Here is a 21,285-nt window from a genome sequence, read left to right as displayed (position 1 = left end):
GTTGTCTTTGCAAATAACCTCAAGAGAGGATCCCCAGAAAGTTAGTTCAGTTGGGAACATACCCTGCACAGTGAAGGATGTGCGCAAAAGATGGGACGAATTGCGCCTCAGAGTCAGAAACATCATGTCGGCCAACCGGAGCCAGGGCCTGGCCACTGTCGGTGGGCCTAGCTCCCTATTCAAACTAAGCTGCTGGGAGGAAACCTGCACTAGCACTATTGGCATTGAGGCGATTGAAGGTGTGGGCGACATGGAACGTGGCGCAACCTCATCGGCAGATGGAGGTGAGTGTCCTAAGAAAACACTATAATGCAAAGTATGATGATAGTCCAGCAATTTGACAGTGCCATGAGGCAATGCATGGCTCATTACAGACAGGACACATGCCTCCCTAGATACCGCCCTCAGCACTGACATATCCACATGCATGCAGCATGCCAATACCATACCTGAGACACACCCCACAAACATGGAAACAGCATTAGTCACACTGCACGCAGTCCACAACAGAAATGCATGTCACACAGCATACACCACCTCAAACATGTATGACCCTGACGTATGCCTGCATGCTCCCTCCATATAGCAAGCAACCTGATGGTCAAAACTCCAATACCTAATCCCGTCTAATGTGTAGAACTGCAATATTACCAATGTATGCATGATGCTTGTAGAAACATCACTGATGCCGTCCCTCTCTCAGTCCCCTACAGGCTCAGATCCTGACAGTGAGGCCCGGGACTTACCGCCACAGGCAACAACTCCCCGGAAGAAGGCCAGGGGCAGGGAAGAAGGCAACAGGCCTTCAACATCAAAAGGGCCAGTCAAGCCATGACTGCCACTGAAGGGGAAGGCACCACAGTATGCCACGTCACTAGTGTGGCCAAGGGCCACAGCTACAGCAACAGTCCCCACAACATCTGTGTCCCCTGCACAGGAGCCAGTGGTCGATGGGGCCCTTGCAGCTGCCAACAGATCTGTTGGGGAGGTGGTAGCCACGGCACCCCAGACCGACGAGGATGTGCAGACCCAAGGCCAGGTGTGTGTCCCTGTAGAGGATGACTCATCTGACTTAACTGCCACACCCAGTCCCCCACCATAACCCCAGATCACACCATTGTACTCCACCAATGACGGCATACAGGAGCAGTCTGGAGGAGAGCCAGGGCAAGGGAGCATGAGCCCCACAGAGAAGCCACACGATTTTGGTAATTTACCACATGCAGCATCCACCTCCACTGGTGTCCTGGATGGGGTGCAGCAAATAGCACATATGGTGCAGCGCCAGGAGGAGCTGACAAGCCTAGTCAGGCAGATTTGTAATGGACGGTGCCCAGGCAAGGCAGGAGGGGCAGGACAACACTGCGTCCCTGAGACAGGCCATTGAGGCCAGCACTACTCGTATCTGCGAGGAGGTGTCTGCTCTGAGGCAGGTCCTTTCCCGCATAGCGGATGTCTTGGAGGCAGAGCGTCCTGCCCCAAGACAGGAGCAAGCGGACACAGCATCATCATCGAGCTCCACTCAGACCAGCCCCCTTCACAGGTCTGCGCGTACCTTGCTGCATTCAGACATGCCGCCACCAGATGCGGGAAGTGGACAAAAGTAGATTGGGCAGCCTGATAATGGCAACTGATGCATAAACCTACAGCATTTGCTTGGACACCATGTGTGGGGGAGTTGTGGGGGGGAGAGTGTGTGTGGGGGAATGTGGGGGGAGGAGGGGGGGAGGGTTTGTGGGGGGAGTTGTGATGGGAGGGGGACAGGGAGAGGGTGTGTGGGGGAGTTGTGGGGGAAGGGGGAGGGGGAGAGGGTGTGTGGGGAAGTTTGGGGGAGGAGGAGGGTGGAGAGGGTGTTTTACTGGTGGAGGGCATGAGCACTGTTCACTATTTTAATGTTTAATACACCTGTTGTGTTCCGGAAAAAATACTTGAGTGGACATTTTTTATTGTATATGTGTCATTTATTGGTCTACAGTGCATAGTGTACATGTACTCCCACAACCAGTGCCCTCAGTGCCCTCTGCACCCATGTGTCTTAGAAATATTGGTCAATCACAGACTGGTGCACAGCACATCCCTCCTGTGCATCTGCACAGCGATGATGTGCGCCCACATCTTCTTCCTCTTCATCATCACCTGGTGGTTGCAGTGCAATGTCAGGGGGCAGGGGCACGTTCCGTCGGATACACATGTTGTGCAGCATGACACATGCCATGATGATCTAGGCCACCTCTTCATGCCTGTAGAGGAGTGCCCCACCTGATCAGCCAAAACGTACCTTCAACAGGCCAAAGGTCTGCTCGATGACCACAAGGGTACGGATATGGGAATGATTGTAGTCCTCTTCGTGCCTGTTCTGCGGGTTCCGGATAGGGGTGAGGAGCCATGTCTTCAAGAGATAGCCAATATCACCTGCATGGGTGCAAAATAAGGTATGTGTTAGTCAATTCATGATGGACTGCTATAGTTATCACACATGCCTGCAGATATTTGTTGGTCACATGCACATGTCCCTGGTTGTATGCACACATTTTACCTTGCCTCAATGTGTGCGTTGCCATGGTTTTATGGTGTAGATTGCGCCTTCAAGATGATACATGGTGTACACTGCCTTGATGTTGCTCATGCATTGTGGATGCATACCGCTGTGTTTGTGTTATATATGTGATGTGTAGTGTTCTGTACGATTTGCTTACTGGCAGCGTTGCCAGTAGTCTCTGCATTAATTTGCATTCAGCGCTGATTATTCCCATGGTGACATGCTGCACTACTGTAGTGGTGGCCCTGTGACAAGCAGTGGATTGCCTTGGTTATTTTGATTTATGCACTCCCATTGATGCTTGTGCTGTGTAGTGATTTGATGCTGACAATTACACTGTGTATACTCACAGCATATTGCTGGATTGTGTTACGGAGGGTGAGGTCTGATGATGGGTGGTGCACGTGTTGTGGGATGTGGGGTGGTTGAAAGTTTGGCATGTTGTGATTGGTGTGCAGCTTCCTTCATTGCTACGGGGATTGGTTGTCAGGTTCAGTCTGGGATGCTTTGGGGCACAGTGTTGTGGGATGTGGGCATCGTGCAGTCACCTCAACAGTGACACCATGATGGTGTGTTCATCTCTCCCCCCGTTTCACTTCCATGTGCCTCTTTTGCAACTTACGAAGCAGCCAGGCACATTGTCCTGCATATTGCTCCATGTAGCGTGGTAGTGTGGAGTTATGCAATCGTGAGTTGATCCAGTGAATCGGGCACAACAATGTGTGATGATCTTGCTGAAGTCACATACCATCTGTACATTGATGGAGTGATATAGCTTACGGTTGTGGTATACCACCTCCGTTGCATGCAGGACCACCAATTCCACATGGGTGCAGTCAAGTGCACCAATACAATTTGGCATGCCTGCCAGTGCATGGAAGCCAACGTTTGTGTCAAATATCTCCTGGGCAGTCCGTGGTAGGGATATGTAGTTCCTTGACTGCTTCAGGAGGGCATCCAGCACTTGGTTCATCATTCGAGAAAATAAGGGTTGTGATATGCCATGCATCTGCCCAGCTGTGTGCTGGTAGGTGCCTGTGGACAGGAAGTGGAGCACAGACACTACCTTCAGTAGAGGGGGCATTGTGGTGCGTATTTCAATAAGGCTGGCAATGTCGTCGTGTATCATGTCCACAATGGTGGTGATGCTGTCCCTGTCCAGACGGTAGAGGGTGTGGATTTGCTCTAGGGTTAGGTTGAATGGATTAGCCCTGAAGGGAAGATTTGTGGGCTGCCTGCGTGGTATCACTGGCTGCACTGGTGGTGCTTGCTCAGCCTGTCTCACTCTCCTTCTCCTCCTGTGTCTCCTCTGTGGTGCCTGCTGTTGTTGTTGTTTTGCTGGTGTAGTAATGCAAGCATGTCCTCCAGCCCCAGTATTGCTACTACAAGTGGAATCATTTTGGTGTGTTTTAGGAAGAATCCTGTGCAGTTCCCTTGGGGAACACTGCAAAAAGATTAAGACTCGAGGCGTAAACAGTAAACCCAATTGGTAGCAGTCTGCACCACCCAGATTTACCTGGTAGCTGTGGCTGAGCAGTCAGACTTCTCTCAAGAAGAGTAGGGCAGTATATAGAGTATACACAATAGGGCCAAAAACACAGTAGAGCAAACAAACACTGACCAGAGCTTTGTATAAAAAGTATATAATTATTTATTTAAAACACACTTTAGGCAATATACTAGAACTCCAAATCAAAAGCAAGTTAAAACACAGTCAGGTAAAGTATACACACCTCCCTTGATAACTATCAGACAAGTCAGAGTTAAAGCCCCACTATTTGTTAAACAGATGTGAGCGCATAACCTGATGGCACTCCAATAGTTCAGTTAAGGGGAGAGAAAAAGACAGAGCATAGAAATAAAACAGGTCCCAACACTTTTAGAAGTTCTCAGCAAGAGAAGAAAGGCAGCATATACTATAGAGCCAAAGTTCATAGGCCAGGCCCACTTTAAATGTAGCAAAGCGAAATGTGCCCAGGATCACACGGTTTAAAATGCACTAAAAGTCTTTGCAGAATGTTCAAAAGAGGTTGGGGCGATTCAAGAAGGTAAAGTTAGAAGGTCTGGGGCCAACCCAGTTGGAAATCTAAGGATTTAAGGGTCACCTTGGGCAAACCGAAGAAAGGGAGGCCAGGCAGGACACAGTACCTTAAACAGAGAGGAAGCTCCAGCGGTGGCAGTTGTTCCTGGCAGTGGGTGCAGTTTGTTGTTTCGACCAGGGCAAGAGAGGATCTCGTCGAGGAGGAAATGTGGATTTGTTTTACTGCACAGGGATCAAATCAGCCGCGGAGTTCGTCGATAAAAGGTGCGTTCCTTTTATTCACGGTTAAAGTGGTGAAGCTTGGCTATCCGGACGCCGGAGTGCTTGGCACGGGCGATTCAACCAAGAGACGTCTTTGGAAGGCGAAAAGGGGCGAACTGGTTGGTCCCACCAGCTCAGAGGAAGAAGACTCGTCCAGCAGAAGATCTTCTCTTGTCGTTGGGAAAGTGGTGAGTTTGTTGCAGCAGGGCTCCACCGGTGGTGTCGTCGTTACAGATGGCTCAGATTCTTCCCTCTTCGGATTCTTAGGTCCTGTGGTGACTTCTGAAGTTCCAGTCCCAAAGGCCCTGCTGTTATGCAGAAAAACCCCCATTCAACAGCTAGCTGTCACTCAAACATGCTAAGTGGTGAGCCGGGTGGCTCACCACTGGCCCAATCAGAACAGAGTGTGACTTGAGTTGCTAAGGCAACGCAGTCCAGGGTGCCAATTCCCCTCCCCACCCATCCTGTGGAAGCCAGACAGAGAGGCACCATTTGGAGGGCTTCTGTGAGGAAGCCCGCCAAAAAGTGGAACAAAGGGCTCGACATTGGTCAGAGTTACAGAGACGGACACGAACGCCATTTTAGAAAAGAGTTCTGGCAAAAAGACCCAACCGTGAATTTAATGTTAAATAAATAAACCGGCGGTATCTTTAACATTGCACCAAAAAGTGGTGCCTTTAAAATAAATGGGAAAATCCCATAGAGAATATTCCGGTGGAATATTTCGCGTGGTAACCACTGCCACCAGCCAGAAACTCGACAAGACCCAGGGGCAATATAATTAACCCCTTCCAGTACTTCCTGTAACGCTCACCTGATTCCCACGGAGGCGCTGGTCTAGGCAGGAAGGTGTCTGTGACTCGAAAAGTGATGTGCAGGACTCGATTGGCTTCTGGGGCTGAGCCTCTTTGCACTGTGTGTCGAACTCGAAGGGTGAGATTTCTGCAGGTGAAAGAATATATGGGGTTAAAGATCTGGGCAATTGAGTGTCCTTCTCTCTCTCTCTCTTTCTCTTCTAAGCTTCTCCGTAGAGCCCTCAGGTCAACGTGCTCACCTTAGATAGGTGAATGCTGGACTCTCCATCTGCGTCTGGTGCAGGGTGCCGTTGCCAGTTCCTTCACTGGGTGAAACGTAGGCCTCTTAACATCAGAGGATCGCAACCGCCGTTAACAGCACGAGCGGTGAGTTTCCGGACACCTTTTAGTCCATATAGTCTTTAGGTGCGTGGACACGTAAGTATTGAACAGGGCTCGGAATAATGCTTTCTTCTATTTGTTTTGCAGGGCTCTTGTGTTAGAAGATGGAATGAAGAGAGCCAAAGCTGGAGCCAGAGCCTTGGAAAGAAGCGCTTGGAAATGCGTAAGTAAATGCAAGCGCTTTAACTGTCTCCTTCCTTCACAGCTGTGAGTTCGTGCTGAAGAGATGCTGGAAAACGCCGGAGTAGTTGCAGGCGCTCTATTGTGGCGAGCGCGATGGGCGTAAGTAAATACCTGTCTAATGTCTCTTCTTTTGTCTTTCAGATGCTGGGTTGCAGCGTTGAAAACATCCGGAATTCGCGGATTGCCGGTAAGTAATAACTATGCCTTTGTCTCCACAGGCGGAGGTGCAGCGTGAAGAAATGGTCGCTGCCGATGGACCAGGTAAAGAATGCGTTGCATGTGAAGTCGCCGTGCTAACCTGTTGTTTCTTGTCTTTTACAGGCGCTGCTGAAGACTGGATACTGGAATGGTAAGTATTGTTCTTGCAGGTACAGGATCGGAAGAAGAAAAGCTGGAACAGACTCGGTGAGCGTTCTGCTGCAGATGCAGAATAACGCGAAGCACGCTTCATCAATCGGGTGTGGTTTAAATAGCCTAGGAGTGATGAGGCGTCTTCCTCCACGGCCCCGCCTAGGTAAGAAAAGAGTTCCTGTTCCAGAAGAGTTCCAATGTTGTATCCAGGGCGTGGAGCTTGCCCCACCCAGGTAAGAAAATAGTTCCGGCTTACAGAGGATTCCTATGTAGCTGGTAAGTAAGCAGCATGGTCTGCTGCAGGTAAGTCCACCCAAGCATCTTCACACATATTATGAGCCCGGCGCTTCCAGTGCCGGGACCGATGGCTTTGATGAGCCTGGTGCCACCGGAGCCAGGACAAGGTCCAAAAGGTCCCAGTGGGGACCGGCTGGTGCCTAGGCTTAGGATTAGGGGCCTGCTTCCAAGGACGTTGGGCTGGTCCTGGCTCCTTGGAAGCAGTGATCATGACAGCATCCCCCCTCAAGGCCCCTCCTAAGCGTATCTTCTCTGGGGGTTTTGGCTTGTCGGGGTGATTCAGATGGAATTTCTTGACCAGACGAGGTGCGTGGACATATTCTGAGGGTTCCCAAGACCTTTCCTGGGGGCCGTATCCTTTCCAATCAACCAGGTAATATAATTTAGATTTGGAGATTTTGGAGTCTAGGATGTTCTTTACTTCGAATTCAAGTTCTCCTTCTACCAAAACAGGTTCTGGGAGTTCAGTCAATCGGGTTTCTGGTTGTACTGGTTTTAATAAGGAGACATGAAATACTGGATGTATTTTCATATGCGCAGGTAATTCCAATTTGACAGCCACCGGATTAACTATGGCAGAGATGAGATAGGGTCCAAGGTATCTCGGGATGAAGGTGCGGGGTCCTTTTAGAGGCAGGTGCTTAGTGGATAACCAGACCTGGTCTCCTACTGCGTAGTGAGGGGCCTCTTTACGGTGTCGATCTGCTCCTTTTTTGAATTGAGCTTTAGCTCTTTGCAGATGGGCAGTGGCTTCCTTAAAAGCACGAGTAATCTCCGAGTGCAAGTGATCCACAGCAGGTGTTTCGAATTCTTGGGGAGGATCCAGGTTAGAGGTTCTAGGATGGTGTCCGTATAATAGGAAGAAGGGAGTCTTCCCGGTTCCAGAATGAGTCGAATTGTTGCAAGCGTATTCAGCGACCCAATGAATATCCTTCCAAGGGTTTTCAGTTTGTTGGAGCATGCAATGTAGATATTGCTCTAGAGTCTGATTTGTCCTCTTGGTTTGTCCGTCAGTTTGGGGATGGTGACTGGTTGAAAGTCTTACATCAATTTGGGCTAGACGACAGCAACTTCGCCAAAAGTGGGAGATGAATTGACTTCCCCTATCGGAGACCAAAACCGAGGGAAAACCGTGTAACCGAACGATGTTTTCTAAGAATTCTCGGGCCAATACTGAAGCTGAAGGTAGGCCCTTCAGGGGAATGAAGTGAGCCATCTTGGAGAATAGATCCACGACTACTAAAATGGTATTATACCCTGAGCATGGAGGTAAGTCCGTGATGAAATCCATGGACAGGGCATGCCATGGACAGGGAGGGATGTCTAATGGGTGTAATAGGCCGGCTGGTTTCTCCTTCTGACTTTTATTCTGGGCACACACACCGCAGGAGATTACAAAGTCTCTAATATCCTTCTTCCATGATGGACACCAGAAATGTCTTTTGATCTTTTCCATGGTTTTGGTAATGCCAGGGTGACCCTCCATTAGAGAGTCGTGATAACAGGAGATTACTTGTTTTTGTATTTTCTCACAGGGCAAGTACAATCGTCCTCGGAAATATGGTAGGTCTTGATCCACTGAGAATTCTTTTCCCTTTAATTGCCAGTCCTGCAAATCAGCCGGGGTTAGGAGTGATTTGACTGTAGTCTTGATGTCTTCAAAGGATTGAGCGCTGACCAAACCCAAAATCCTTTGTTCTGGGATTATGGGTATTGGTTCTGGATTGGTCAAATGTTCATCTACTCCCATCCGGGAGAGAGCATCTGCCTTTCCGTTTTTACTGCCTGGTCGATAAGTAATTATAAAGTCAAACTCAGCCAGAAACAGAGCCCAGCGAAGCTGTCTGGAAGACTGAGCTTTGGCCGTCTTCAGATATTGTAAATTGCGGTGGTCAGTCATTACGGTGACTGTGTGTCTGGCTCCCAAAAGATAATGCCGCCAGGCTTTAAAGGCCGATCTGATAGCTAAAAGTTCCTTGTCTGTAATTGAATAGTTGATCTCGGGAGCCGAGAATTTGCGGGACCAAAAGGCTACAGGATGTAATTGGTGTGTGACCGGATCTCTTTGTGATAAAACTGCCCCCAAAGCAAGACTAGAAGCATCCGTTTCCACGATGTAGGGGAGTTCTGGGCGAGGATGTTTTAGAAGAGATGCAGAAATGAATTTAGCTTTTAAGTCCTGAAAAGCTTGTTCTGCTTCAGTAGACCACTCAAAACGTTTGTTCTTCTTTAACAGAACGGTGATGGGCTGGACTATCCGAGAGAATTCAGGAATGAATCTGCGGTAAAAGTTAGCGAAGCCTAACATGCTTTGAACTCCTTTTACAGAGGTTGGTGATGGCCACTTAATGATTGCATCGACTTTCTTTGAATCCATATGGACTCCGTTAGGTGACAATATGAATCCCAGGAACTCAACTTCAGTTACGTTGAAAACGCATTTTTCAAGCTTAGCAAAAAGGTTATGTTGACGCAATCTCTCGATAACCTCTTTGACGTGTCTCCGGTGTTCCTCTTCAGATGATGAATAGACGAGGATGTCATCAATGTAGACAACAACACACACATCTATAAGTTCTCTAAGGACATCGTTCATAAAATACTGGAAAGCGGCAGGAGCGTTACAAAGTCCAAAGGGCATCACTTGATATTCGAACAGCCCATACTTGGTGCGGAATGCCGTCTTCCATTCATCGCCCTCTTTTATTCGTACCAAGTGGTAGGCTCCTCTGAGATCCAACTTTGTATAAATACATGCGTCTTTGACTTGGTCCAGGAGTTCAGGGATCAAAGGTAACGGGTATCTGTTTTTAACAGTGATTTGATTCAGGGCGCGGTAATCTATGCAAGTCCTAAGGTCTCCTTCCTTTTTCGGAACGAAGAACAAAGCCGAGGAAGCTGGAGATTTTGAAGGACGGATAAACCCGTTAGCTAAGTATTGGTCCAGATATTGTCTGAGGTGAAGATTCTCTGGCTCGGTGAGGGCATAAATCCTACTGCAAGGAGGAATTGTTCCGGGTATCAGGTCTATTTGACAGTCGTAGGACCTATGAGGAGGCAGGGTGTTAGCTTGGTCCTTCCGAAAGACGTCTTGGAATTCCTGGTATTCGGGAGGTAATTTGGGAACCTCGGAAGAGATCGCTGCCAGTGAAACATCAGGCCGAGGATAACAAGTGGTAAAACATTCTGGAAACTGAACCGTCTTTGCTCGCCAATCGATCTGAGGATTGTGCTTCTCTAACCAAGGAATTCCCAGAATGATCTGGAACTGAGGGGCCTTGATCACATCGAACACGATTTTCTCCCGGTGTCCATCTTGGCTCACTAACGTCACTTCTTGGGTGGCATGCGTTACTGGTCCGGAGGCTATCTCTGTGCCATCCACTGTAGTAATGACGTCTTTTACTGCCTTAGGGACAAGAGGTAGATTCATCCTTGATACCATTTCACGGTCCACATAATTACCAATTGCTCCGCTGTTGATGTAAGCTTCAATTGCATGCAAACGATCCGGACGTTCTGGGCTAATGAGGACCATAGGCACCACGAAATGCGAGGTCACGGGACAGATTTTAACGCTCGGCAAGAGGACCTCTACACTTGTCGGGCTAGGTCGTTTCCCTGCTCAGAATTTTGGGTACTGGTATCTGCGGCTCCTACAGCCTTCTTAGCTGGTTTCACTGGGCAGTCTCGAAGAAAGTGCCCCGAGTTTCCGCAATAGAGGCATAATTGCAGTTGTCTTCTACTTTCCCGCTCCTTTTGAGTTAAAGGTCCTTTCATGCCCCCAAGTTGCATGGGTTCCACGGTGTCAGCTCCCCTAGTAGAGGTCTGTGGTTTAGAAAATACTCGGGTATCAAATTTGGAAGAATCAGCCTTCCTGTTCTGTAATCTGTGGTCCAATTGGACAACTAAGTCAATATAGTCTGAGCATTCTTGTGGAGGATTCACAATTTGAGCTAACACATCCTTGAGCTCTCCACGCAGGCCTCTGTAGAAAAGCGTTATTCTTTTATCCTCCGGCCATTGAGTTTCCACTATAAGTCTGTTAAATGAGGCAATATAAGTCAAGAGGTCTTGATTACCCTGTCGTAACGAAAGGAGTTCATTTTCCAAGGCCTGCCCTTGGGCATGTCTTGCGAACAGTTTCTCCATGCTGGACTGGAAGGCCTGAAAATCGTGAAGGACCGGATCATCCTGAGTGACCAAAGGGATCGACCAATCTGCGGCACTGCCACTGAGATAAGAAAGCAGGAAAGCCACCTTGGTCTGGTCTGTTGGAAAGGCAGCTGGGCGACATAAGAAGTGTAGGCGGCACTGGTTGATAAACACTGCAAATTTCTTTGGGTCACCAGAAAAGCGTTCGGTTGGAGCCAAAGGCACATTACCGGGTAGATTGATTTGCACTGGATTGGAGGATGCTGAAGGATAACTTACTCCTGGAGCGGGCAAAGGAGTCTGTCCTGCCTGCGTTTGTAGTAATTGCCTAGCGAGGTCCTCCGTTCGCTCCTTGGATATTATCAGCTCTCTTCTCAAAGAGTTTGTTTCCTGACGAGCTGCATGTACCTCTGCTCTTAGTTCCCCAAGCAATCGGGCCAGTTGGTCTGTGTCCGAGGTTTCCATTGCGCCTGGGTAGGAGTTTTGTGGTGGGCTTCGCGTTCTGTAATGCTCACCTGATTCCCACGGAGGCGCTGGTCTAGGCAGGAAGGTGTCTGTGACTCGAAAAGTGATGTGCAGGACTCGATTGGCTTCTGGGGCTGAGCCTCTTCGCACTGTGTGTCGAACTTGAAGGGTGAGATTTCTGCAGGTGAAAGAATATATGGGGTTAAAGATCTGGGCAATTGAGTGTCCTTCTCTCTCTCTCTCTCTTCTAAGCTTCTCCGTAGAGCCCCCAGGTCAACGTGCTCACCTTAGATAGGTGAATGCTGGACTCTCCATCTGCGTCTGGTGCAGGGTGCCGTTGCCAGTTCCTTCACTGGGTGAAACGTAGGCCTCTTAACATCAGAGGATCGCAACCGCCGTTAACAGCACGAGCGGTGAGTTTCCGGACACCTTTTAGTCCATATAGTCTTTAGGTGCGTGGACACGTAAGTATTGAACAGGGCTCGGAATAATGCTTCCTTCTATTTGTTTTGCAGGGCTCTTGTGTTAGAAGATGGAATGAAGAGAGCCAAAGCTGGAGCCAGAGCCTTGGAAAGAAGCGCTTGGAAATGCGTAAGTAAATGCAAGCGCTTTAACTGTCTCTTTCCTTCACAGCTGTGAGTTCGTGCTGAAGAGATGCTGGAAAACGCCGGAGTAGTTGCAGGCGCTCTATTGTGGCGAGCGCGATGGCCGTAAGTAAATACCTGTCTAATGTCTCTTCTTTTGTCTTTCAGATGCTGGGTTGCAGCGTTGAAAACATCCGGAATTTGCGGATTGCCGGTAAGTAATAACTATGCCTTTGTCTCCACAGGCGGAGGTGCAGCGTGAAGAAATGGTCGCTGCCAATGGACCAGGTAAAGAATGCGTTGCATGTGAAGTCACCGTGCTAACCTGTTGTTTCTTGTCTTTTACAGGCGCTGCTGAAGACTGGATACTGGAATGGTAAGTATTGTTCTTGCAGGTACAGGATCGGAAGAAGAAAAGCTGGAACAGACTCAGTGAGCGTTCTGCTGCAGATGCAGAATAACGCGAAGCACGCTTCATCAATCGGGTGTGGATTAAATAGCCTAGGAGTGATGAGGCATCTTCCTCCACGGCCCCGCCTAGGTAAGAAAAGAGTTCCTGTTCCAGAAGAGTTCCAATGTTGTATCCAGGGCGTGGAGCTTGCCCCACCCAGGTAAGAAAATAGTTCCGGCTTACAGAGGATTCCTATGTAGCTGGTAAGTAAGCAGCATGGTCTGCTGCAGGTAAGTCCACCCAAGCATCTTCACACATATTATGAGCCTGGCTCTTCCAGTGCCGGGACCGATGGCTTTGATGAGCCTGGTGCCACCGGCGCCAGGACAAGGTCCAAAAGGTCCCAGTGGGGACCGGCTGGTGCCTAGGCTTAGGATTAGGTGCCTGCTTCCAAAGACGTTGGGCTGGTCCTGGCTCCTTGGAAGCAGTGATCATGACACTTCCACAATATGATGGTTTGTACTGGTTCTGTTCACAATTTAGGACTAGTAAAGTCAATGGTGACTTTACATGCCCTGGGAGACAGTAGTCAGTCCTAGGGTATGGAGTCTATGTTTGGGGGTCACTATGGCACCCCTGTGTTACTGCACTGAGGGTGCTGTGTAACACATACACAAAAAACAGATGATACCCTGTGCAGTAAAAAGCGTTAATTTATTTATTTATGCAATATTTGTCGGATATCCGACAAACATTGCAGAAATAAATACATTCGTCAAGAAGATCTTGGGACTTGATGATGGAGGAAGGAGAGACTAATTTGTATCACGGCATAGTGAGTGTTACCTCGGGAATACCATTCATTTTCAGTGAGCGCAGGTCCATACAATTGCCCAGTACGCCCACAAACGATGAACAATGGGATTAATATAGTAGCAATTACTTTGCATTTAAATATCCCATTTCAGGCAAGTAGAACCCACCATGCAAGAGAGGAACGGGCTCCGGCCCAGACATGCCCGTTCCTCTCTTGCATGGTGCTCCGAGGGGCAAAAGGCGAGCCGAGATGAAGGGAGGAGGTGGTGAGGTGAGGAGAAGAGAGTGCTGGCCCGGGGCGAAGGATTACGTGGACAGGTGCTGTGCAGGAGTTCCTCTCGGCGTGGGCAGCACAGTGGATTCCTGAACCCCTGATTAGCCGTGGGCCGCTGTTCAGAGGGCCATTGTGCGGAGTTACTTTCAATGTTTGTCATCTCTGGACATATGTTTAGCAGGGGTTGCGGCGTCACAGTCTGTCTGCCCCAAAAATCGTTCTTTTGAATTGCGAATGTCACCGAAGATGAACCTTTATCAGCTGAGAAACTTAACCTTTGCAGTGCTTTTTTTCCTCGTCTCGAGACAAAAAAGAACAGCGGGAGCTTAGTTACATTTACCTCAAAGCACAGTGCGGATTGATGAAAATGTCCTTGCATTATACCAAGTACATTGGACATTATAGATGTGGCCAGTGGGGTATCAAAGCATGGCGAATACCACATGTACAGCACAATATGTTACCCTAGTAATGCCCCTATAACACACTGCAACCTGCAAAATGGGCCTCAGTGGACCACCTGCCGAGGTTTCTGGAAGTTGCTTATGATCTTGATCTGTGATCTATGATATGATCTGATATGATAGGTTATTTATAACGCGCTTAATACCCATGCAGCAGTGATCCCAATCATAAAAGTGAAACAGGCAAGCCCAACAGCTATAATTTATTTTCACTCTTTTGGTAATGCAGTCTGGGGGCAGCCTATACCCTTCAGGAGAGGTGTGAGCTGATACAGTTGCAACACAAAAAAAAATAGTACTATGTTCCCAAAATACCTTAGTTCTTGTCTTTCGGATCTCAGCAGAGCCAGGCTTTTCAGCATCAGACCAGAAGCATGGGTGCCTTTGCGCTGGGCTGGGGTCAAGTCGGAGAGCAGCAGCGATGGGCCCCAATGATGCAGTTCTGTTTGGCAGTGATGCTGATGTGCGGGTAGAAAACGTTGGGAACAGTAGGCCGTGCCAAGTGGATGGCACTGGAAGACTCAGTGACCTCTGGGCCCGGACAAGGGAATACTTACCTTGGACGCTGTGCAGGCTCGGCTGACACAACATGGCATATGGTTACGGCAAAGATGTCAAAGCTTCAGCATTGTCATTGAGCAGAACTCTGAGATTCAGGGGTGGTGGAGCGTTGAGGTCCAGGATGATTATGATGGTGTCAATGGGGCCAGCGTTGAGCAGCTCCACTCAGGAGGGCCATGGGCCCATGTGGGGCCGACAGGCCAGTGGGCAGACTGCAACAGGTCTGCTCGAGCCATCCTGCTATTTATACAAATCTCGGGCCAAGCAGGGCCTGATGGGAGAAAGGAACTGCGCTACAATCTGCTCTTCTGCTGGGCTCTGCCTGCTGGAGCTTCCCCCTACACGCGGGACAGGCAGCTCTGCAGATGCTCAGAGCTTCTTGGGGGTGGGGGGTTGGGGCTGGGTCAGGGCCTGCCTTCTCACCCTCGCTTAGCGGGGCTTCCCAGAACTGACCCAACCCCTGCCCTCTTACATGCAACTCATACTTAACTGGCAGGGGAGAATCTGATCTCAAGGGCAGATCTCCCAGGGTGAGGCTTACCCATTGCACATCGGATTTGCTGACCCCGGCTATGTTCCCAAACGTGGGATACATGACTGCATTATTTCAGGTAGTGGGGGACTGCGTTCGCGCTCTCCCCCTGATTTATTGGTGAAAGAAAAGGTAAAGTGTGCACTAGGCCTGCTAGGTTGCATACTTTAAGATTGTGCTCACATTGCGTTTCTTCAGTTAGGTTCACCTTTGGGTGATCGCTTTTCCACATTTTATCTGTTGAACTGAATTATGCTTCTTTCATCACCACAGAAGTAATGTGTATTACAGAGATAAGCTGCCATATGTATTGGGCACGCTGCACATGCTCAGGCAGCATCAATCATGCTTTGTACAGGACAATGCTGACCTAAATTGGGAACAGCCAGCATAGACATGCTGCTGCAGGGGCATATTTTGGGTACAACCAGCATGACAATGTGTTACATCAGTGGCAGTGCTGTTTTACACTGTGGACACATTGATCATTAAAATGTGTTGTGTTGTAAAATGTTCTTTTCTGCTGTTGGTGACATTGAATTTTCATGTTCCCCTTTAGAACCGATTGTAAACATATGGCTTTTTGGTCACCTTTTCTGCTGTGAAATGCACCATTTCAACCCCAGAACCTTGTAGCTCCCTCGCAAAGCTCCATCGCCCCCACTATTTCAGAAAAATATTAACACATAGACACTGAAAGAAATCACAAGCAACTAACCTTTGATCGCTGCCCATGACACCAAAAGCTATCTTTGGGACTGCATGGCTATCACTGCCTGTGATGCTATTGTGTCAAAGGTCACACAATATCGCTTTTTAATATACTGCTTTGGGTGAGATTGTTGACTTTTGGCTCACCGGCCCACTGGGTGACAAAAAGTTAATGCTTCGGCCCCACATTCAAAAAGGTTGGACAAGCCTGTACTAGAGAGACCATCAGCATTTTGGTGGTGACACCCTGACCTGTGCTCAATGGTGAAATCAAACCCCTGAAGGCAGATTGACCATCTCAATAGTTTTGGGTTTTCCCCTTTCATTTGCATTAACCATCTAAAGGGTTGGTGTTCAGTCTGAATAACAAAAGTAGAACCATACAAGTATGGCCTAAACCTCTTCAGAGAACACACAATGGTAAAACACTCTCTTCCAATAGTTGCCCACCTTGTCTCAGGATCCTTCAGTTTTCTACTGTTGAAGCAAACGGGGTGTTCCCTACCTTTCCCATCCAGTTGACTAAGTACTGCACCTATACCTGCATTAGAAGCATCTGTCTGTACAATGAAAGTTTGGTGCTAGTCAGGAGCTCTTAGCACTGGAGCTTGACAAAGGGCTTTCTTCAGGTTTTCAAAGCCTGATTGCACTCCTCATTCCATTTGACCTTTTTAGGGAATGTAGGCGATGAGATCACATTCAGTGGAGAAGCTATGGTCCCATAGTTCTCTATGAAATTCCTTTAGTACCCAGTGAGGCCTAGGAAGGCTCACACCTGGGTCTGTTTAGTAGGTGTTGTCCAATTTTGCACAGCTTCAATCTTGCTGGGCAAAGGCCTTATTTCTCTACCTCCTACCTCATGTCCAAGGTAGACCACTTTACTCTGTCCAATCTGGCATTTAATTGCCTTTATGGTCAGATTGGCCTTCTCAAGAGCCTGCAAGACATGTCCTAGGTGGTCGACATGCTCTTTCCAGGATTGGCTGAACACTGCAATGTCATCCAAGTATTCCATGCAGAAGTCCTCCACCCCAGCAAGAACCTGATTTACCATCCTTTGGAATGTAGCAGGTGCATTTTTCAGTCCAAAAGGCATAACCTTAAATTGGTATGAGCCAACTGGGGTAAAAAATGCAGTTTTCTCCTTGGCATGGTCTGTCAGGGCTATTTGCCAATAGCCTGATTTCAGATCAAATGTGCTGAGGTACTTGGCTGCACCAAGTCTATCCACCAACTCATCTGTCCTTGGCAAAGGGTGGGCATCAGTCTTTGTGACTGCATTAAGAGCTCTATAGTCCACACAGAATCTCAATTATTTGGATTCTGCCTTTGGTACTAACACAACTGGGCTAGACCATGGACTAGTAGAGGGCTCTATTACCCCGAGGTCAAGCATCTTGCTGACCTCCCCTTTGATGTGGGTCCTTACATTCTCTGACATTCTGTATCCTCTGCTTTTTACTGGCTGACAGTCACCAGTGAGTATATCATGCTGGCCCCAAGGGGTCAAGCCTGTTGAAAGTGAGAACAGGGAGGCAAACTGATTTAACATAGACTTGCACTCCTCTTGTTGCTCAGGTGTCAGATTTGAAGAGAGATTAACTCCTTCAATCGTTTCATCCAAAGGTAGGCCTCTGAGGAGATCAGGGAGAGGTTCACTCTCTTCGTCCTCTTCTGCTGAAGCTAGAAGCAAGGCTCCTACTTCAGGTCTGGAGACATACGCTTTTAGTCTGTTGGTGTGGAAGACTCTGGGAGCCTCCTTGGGATTGCCCAAGTCCACCAGATAGTTCACCTTTCCAAGTTTTCCCACTACCTTGAAGGGTCCCATCCATTTGTCTTGCAAGGCCCTCTGCCTTGTTGGAATCATAACAAGAACTAGCTGGTCTTGAGTGAACTCAACCATGTTAGCCTTTTGATCATGCCAATGCTTGACCAAAGCTTGACCAGCCTTCAAGTTATCACTAGCTTGAGCCATGATCTGTGACATTCTCCTCTGGAGTCCTATCACATAGTCAGTCACTCTGACTGGCTTGGGGGTAGGAGCACTCTCCAACCCCTCCTTAATCAGGGCCAAAGGACCTCTGACTGGATGGCCATAGAGAAGTTCAAAGGGACTATAACCTACTCCCTCCTGAGGGACTTCTCTATAAGCAAAGAGAAGGCATGGCAGTAGGAGATCCCACTTTCTTTTAAGGGGTTCCTCTAAAGCACATACCAAGCTCTTCATTGTTCTATTAAACCTTTCAACCAATCCATTTGTCTGTGGGTGGTAGGCGGTAGAGAACTTGTAGGTAACTCCACAGTTTTTCCACATGGCTTTCATGTAGTGGGACATAAAACTTGACCCCCTGTCAGAGATTACCTCCTTTGGAAACCCAACCCTTGTGAAAATACCAAGGAGGGCCTTAGCCACAGCCTGAGCTGTAACCGTCCTCATAGGAATTGCCTCAGGGTACCTAGTAGCATGGTCTACTACAACAAGGATAAACCGGTTGCCTGAGGAGGTTGGGGGATCAAGGGGAACAACAATGTCAATCCCTACCCTCTCAAATGGGACTCCCACTACTTGGAGGGGCACTAAAGGTGCCACATTCTTGGAAACACTCTTACCAGATGTTTGGCAAGTGTGACAGATCTTGCAGAACTTATCTACCTCAGCCCCCATCTTTGGCCAATTCAAGTAGAGTGGGAGCCTTTCCTTGGTCTTCTTGAAACTCAACTGACCAGCCAAAGGAATCTCATGGGTTAGCTGCAAGAACTGGATGCTGTTTCCATGAGGGACTACAATTTTTTTGTAGTCTCCAGGTGCAGGCTCAGTCGGTTCACTGTACAAGAGGCCATCTTCCCAGTGCAAGCTATACTTCCCAGGCTCTTGCCCATCAGCCTGAGAAGCTGCCTGGTGGCGGAGACCTTCCAGAGTTGGACATTCTCTTTGTCCCTTATGAAAAGCTGACCTGCTGAGTCCACCTTCTGCCAGTAAAGACTGCAGCTCAGGATGGTCAGCAGGGTCCAGATCTCCAATAAGTTCTTGGCCTCCTACTAGCTCTTCTTCAGAGTATAATTCAATCACACAGGGTTGTACCTCCCTCTCAGCCTCAGCTGGAGGTGGAGTTACAGGTGTAACTTTGGACAACCTAGGGGAAGTCCTTGTTGGAAGCACTGGAGTGCTTGCTGCTGGTTTCCTTCTAGAAGTCTTGGGTTTCCCCTTTGCTTCTGGTTGTTCAGCTTTAGCAGTAAGTAGCTCCAGTGGAGTAGGAGTGATTTCTTCTTCCATCATCTCCTTAGGATAACCTCTCAAGGTGTTCTCCCTTGCAGGTCTGGTTAGTTCCTGTAACCTTTTACTAGGAGGTCTGGGGATATGTGACACAACGCCAAGAGTTTCAGGTCCTTTCCCAACAGAACCCTTCCTGGTACCTCACATTGTACACTGACAGGTATCTTCACAGTCATATCATTGCACTGGATGAGAACTGGTAACTGGGGACACATCTGCACAGGCCCTCAAGCTAACTTGGTGAGGCGTTTGGGTGCCCTAGCAACCTCCTCTGCCTTGAAAAAAGATTCATCCACCACAGTTATGCTGGCTCCAGTGTCCCTAATGGCAGGAGTCTCTTGACCATTCACCTGGACACTGTCCTTATAATACTTGTTAGTATTATCTGGGATATAATTATAGACATCTAAATTCTGTTGTTCCCACAACCCCAGGGACACTAAAGAAACACTGGCTGAGACTCCAATGGGATCCTCAGCCAGTAGTAGAAAGTTTCCACTCCTCTGGAGCGAAAGCTAGGGAGACAGTGTGGACCCCTGAAGGTTTACCCCTACATCTGGGATCCCCTTTCACATGGTCAGTAGCCTTACAAACATATGTTCCAAATGCTTTCTGGAATGGTGGCTTGTTCTGACCTACTTCTGGTCTGGGACCAGAAGGTACACTAGCCTGATTTGGTTTCCCATGTGGCTTACCCTTATGGTGCTGTTTGGGGCCCTCTTTGAAATTGGAATTATTTGAATTCTCTTTGGAGTCCTTTTTTGCTGTTTTCCCTCATCCTTTTTCTGAGTTACCCCAGAATCCTTGTGAGTAGCCCTCTTGGCAACCCACAAGTCAGCAGCCTTAGCTAGCTTCTTGGAATCTATTTCCTTTGAATCAGCCAAGTGCTGTCTGAGCTCAGGAGAGCAGGCATCATAAATTGACTCCAAAATAACAATATTACTCATTCCCTCATAAGTGTTCACTCTGTAACCCTTAATCCATCCCTCTAAGTTTTTCAAACTTTCACTCACCCAGGTAGCCCAAGGGGTACCATCATGCTTTTTAAGGGTCCTACACCTCTTAAGGTACTGGGAAGGGGTCTTCCCAAATCTAGCTATTAAAGCTAGCTTCACACATTCATAGTCCATCCTATCCACCTCCCCCAACTCCATTATCACATCAGATGCAACAGGGGGGGGCCTAGAGAACAACCAAGGGAGCAACTTATTCCCTGTGATGTCCTGGAGCCCATGAATATATTGAAACATAGCCAACCAGTCCAACACATCCAACTTAGGTTCATACATACCCACAATCTCTTTAGGCATCTGGGGTCTTTTGAGACTGGAAGTCCTAGAGGAGCCGGGGAGAGAAGTATTTTCAACAGACAATTTCTTCATCTCTAGCTCATGCTTAAGCTCCATTTCTCTGAGCCTTAGTTCTTGGTGATTTTGTTCAGATTGGGCACTAATTCTTTTGAACTCTAATTCAAGTCTCATTTTTTCCAGTTGAATGAATTCAGGACTTAATGTGGGACCTGACAAAGGTCCAGTAGACACAGGATGAGGTGCTAGAGCAGGCAGAGGGCCAGTGGGAACAGTTACATTAGTTTCCTCTTCCTCTTCCAACTCCACAACAATACTATCATTACTTTGATTCATATAATCCTCATGACTGTGGTTTCCATTTGCTGGGGAGGTAGGCTCCTCTGAACCACTACCCAGACTATGATTCTCTAACAATCTTTCTATAAGTTCCATTTTCTTGCCTTTCACAGGAAGATCCTTATGTCTACAAAGAACTCTTAAACAATCAGCAGTTTTTGCAGAAAGGGAGTCCTGGCTGTAACTTTCCACAGTTAACTTATTAGAAAAATAGCTTTTACAGTGCTAAGCCTTGTGGTTAGTTGCACTAAAGTATTTAGAAGCACTCTAAAATGTATACTCAATACAAATCCCACCGCTGTACACCAGTGTTAGGCAGAATCCTGTGCAGTTCCCTTGGGGAACACTGCAAAAATATTAAGACTACAGGAGTAAGCAGTAAACCCAATTGGTAGCAGTCTGCACCACCCAGATTTACCTGGTAGCTGTGGCTGAGCAGTCAGACTTCTCTCAAGAAGAGTGGGGCAGTATATAGAGAATACACAATAGGACCAAAAACACAGTAGAGCAAACAAACACTGACCAGAGCTTTGTATAAAAAGTA

At 48.1% G+C, this 21,285-nt stretch overlaps 1 non-coding gene across 1 annotated transcript; it reads left to right on the top strand.

The window, feature by feature from the left end:
* Positions 1 to 15,059: 15,059 nt before the first annotated feature.
* On the top strand, positions 15,060 to 15,221 carry LOC138570421 (U1 spliceosomal RNA). The gene has a single exon (XR_011303481.1). It is a non-coding gene; the product is annotated as a U1 spliceosomal RNA (small nuclear RNA).
* Positions 15,222 to 21,285: the final 6,064 nt, after the last annotated feature.

This window comes from Ambystoma mexicanum, chromosome 2q, assembly GCF_040938575.1.
Source record: "Ambystoma mexicanum isolate Mex_15411 chromosome 2q, UKY_AmexF1_1, whole genome shotgun sequence".
NCBI classification, from domain to species: domain Eukaryota; kingdom Metazoa; phylum Chordata; class Amphibia; order Caudata; family Ambystomatidae; genus Ambystoma; species Ambystoma mexicanum.
Note: the sequence above shows the minus strand (reverse complement) of the source record. Positions and strands in the feature narration are given on the sequence as shown.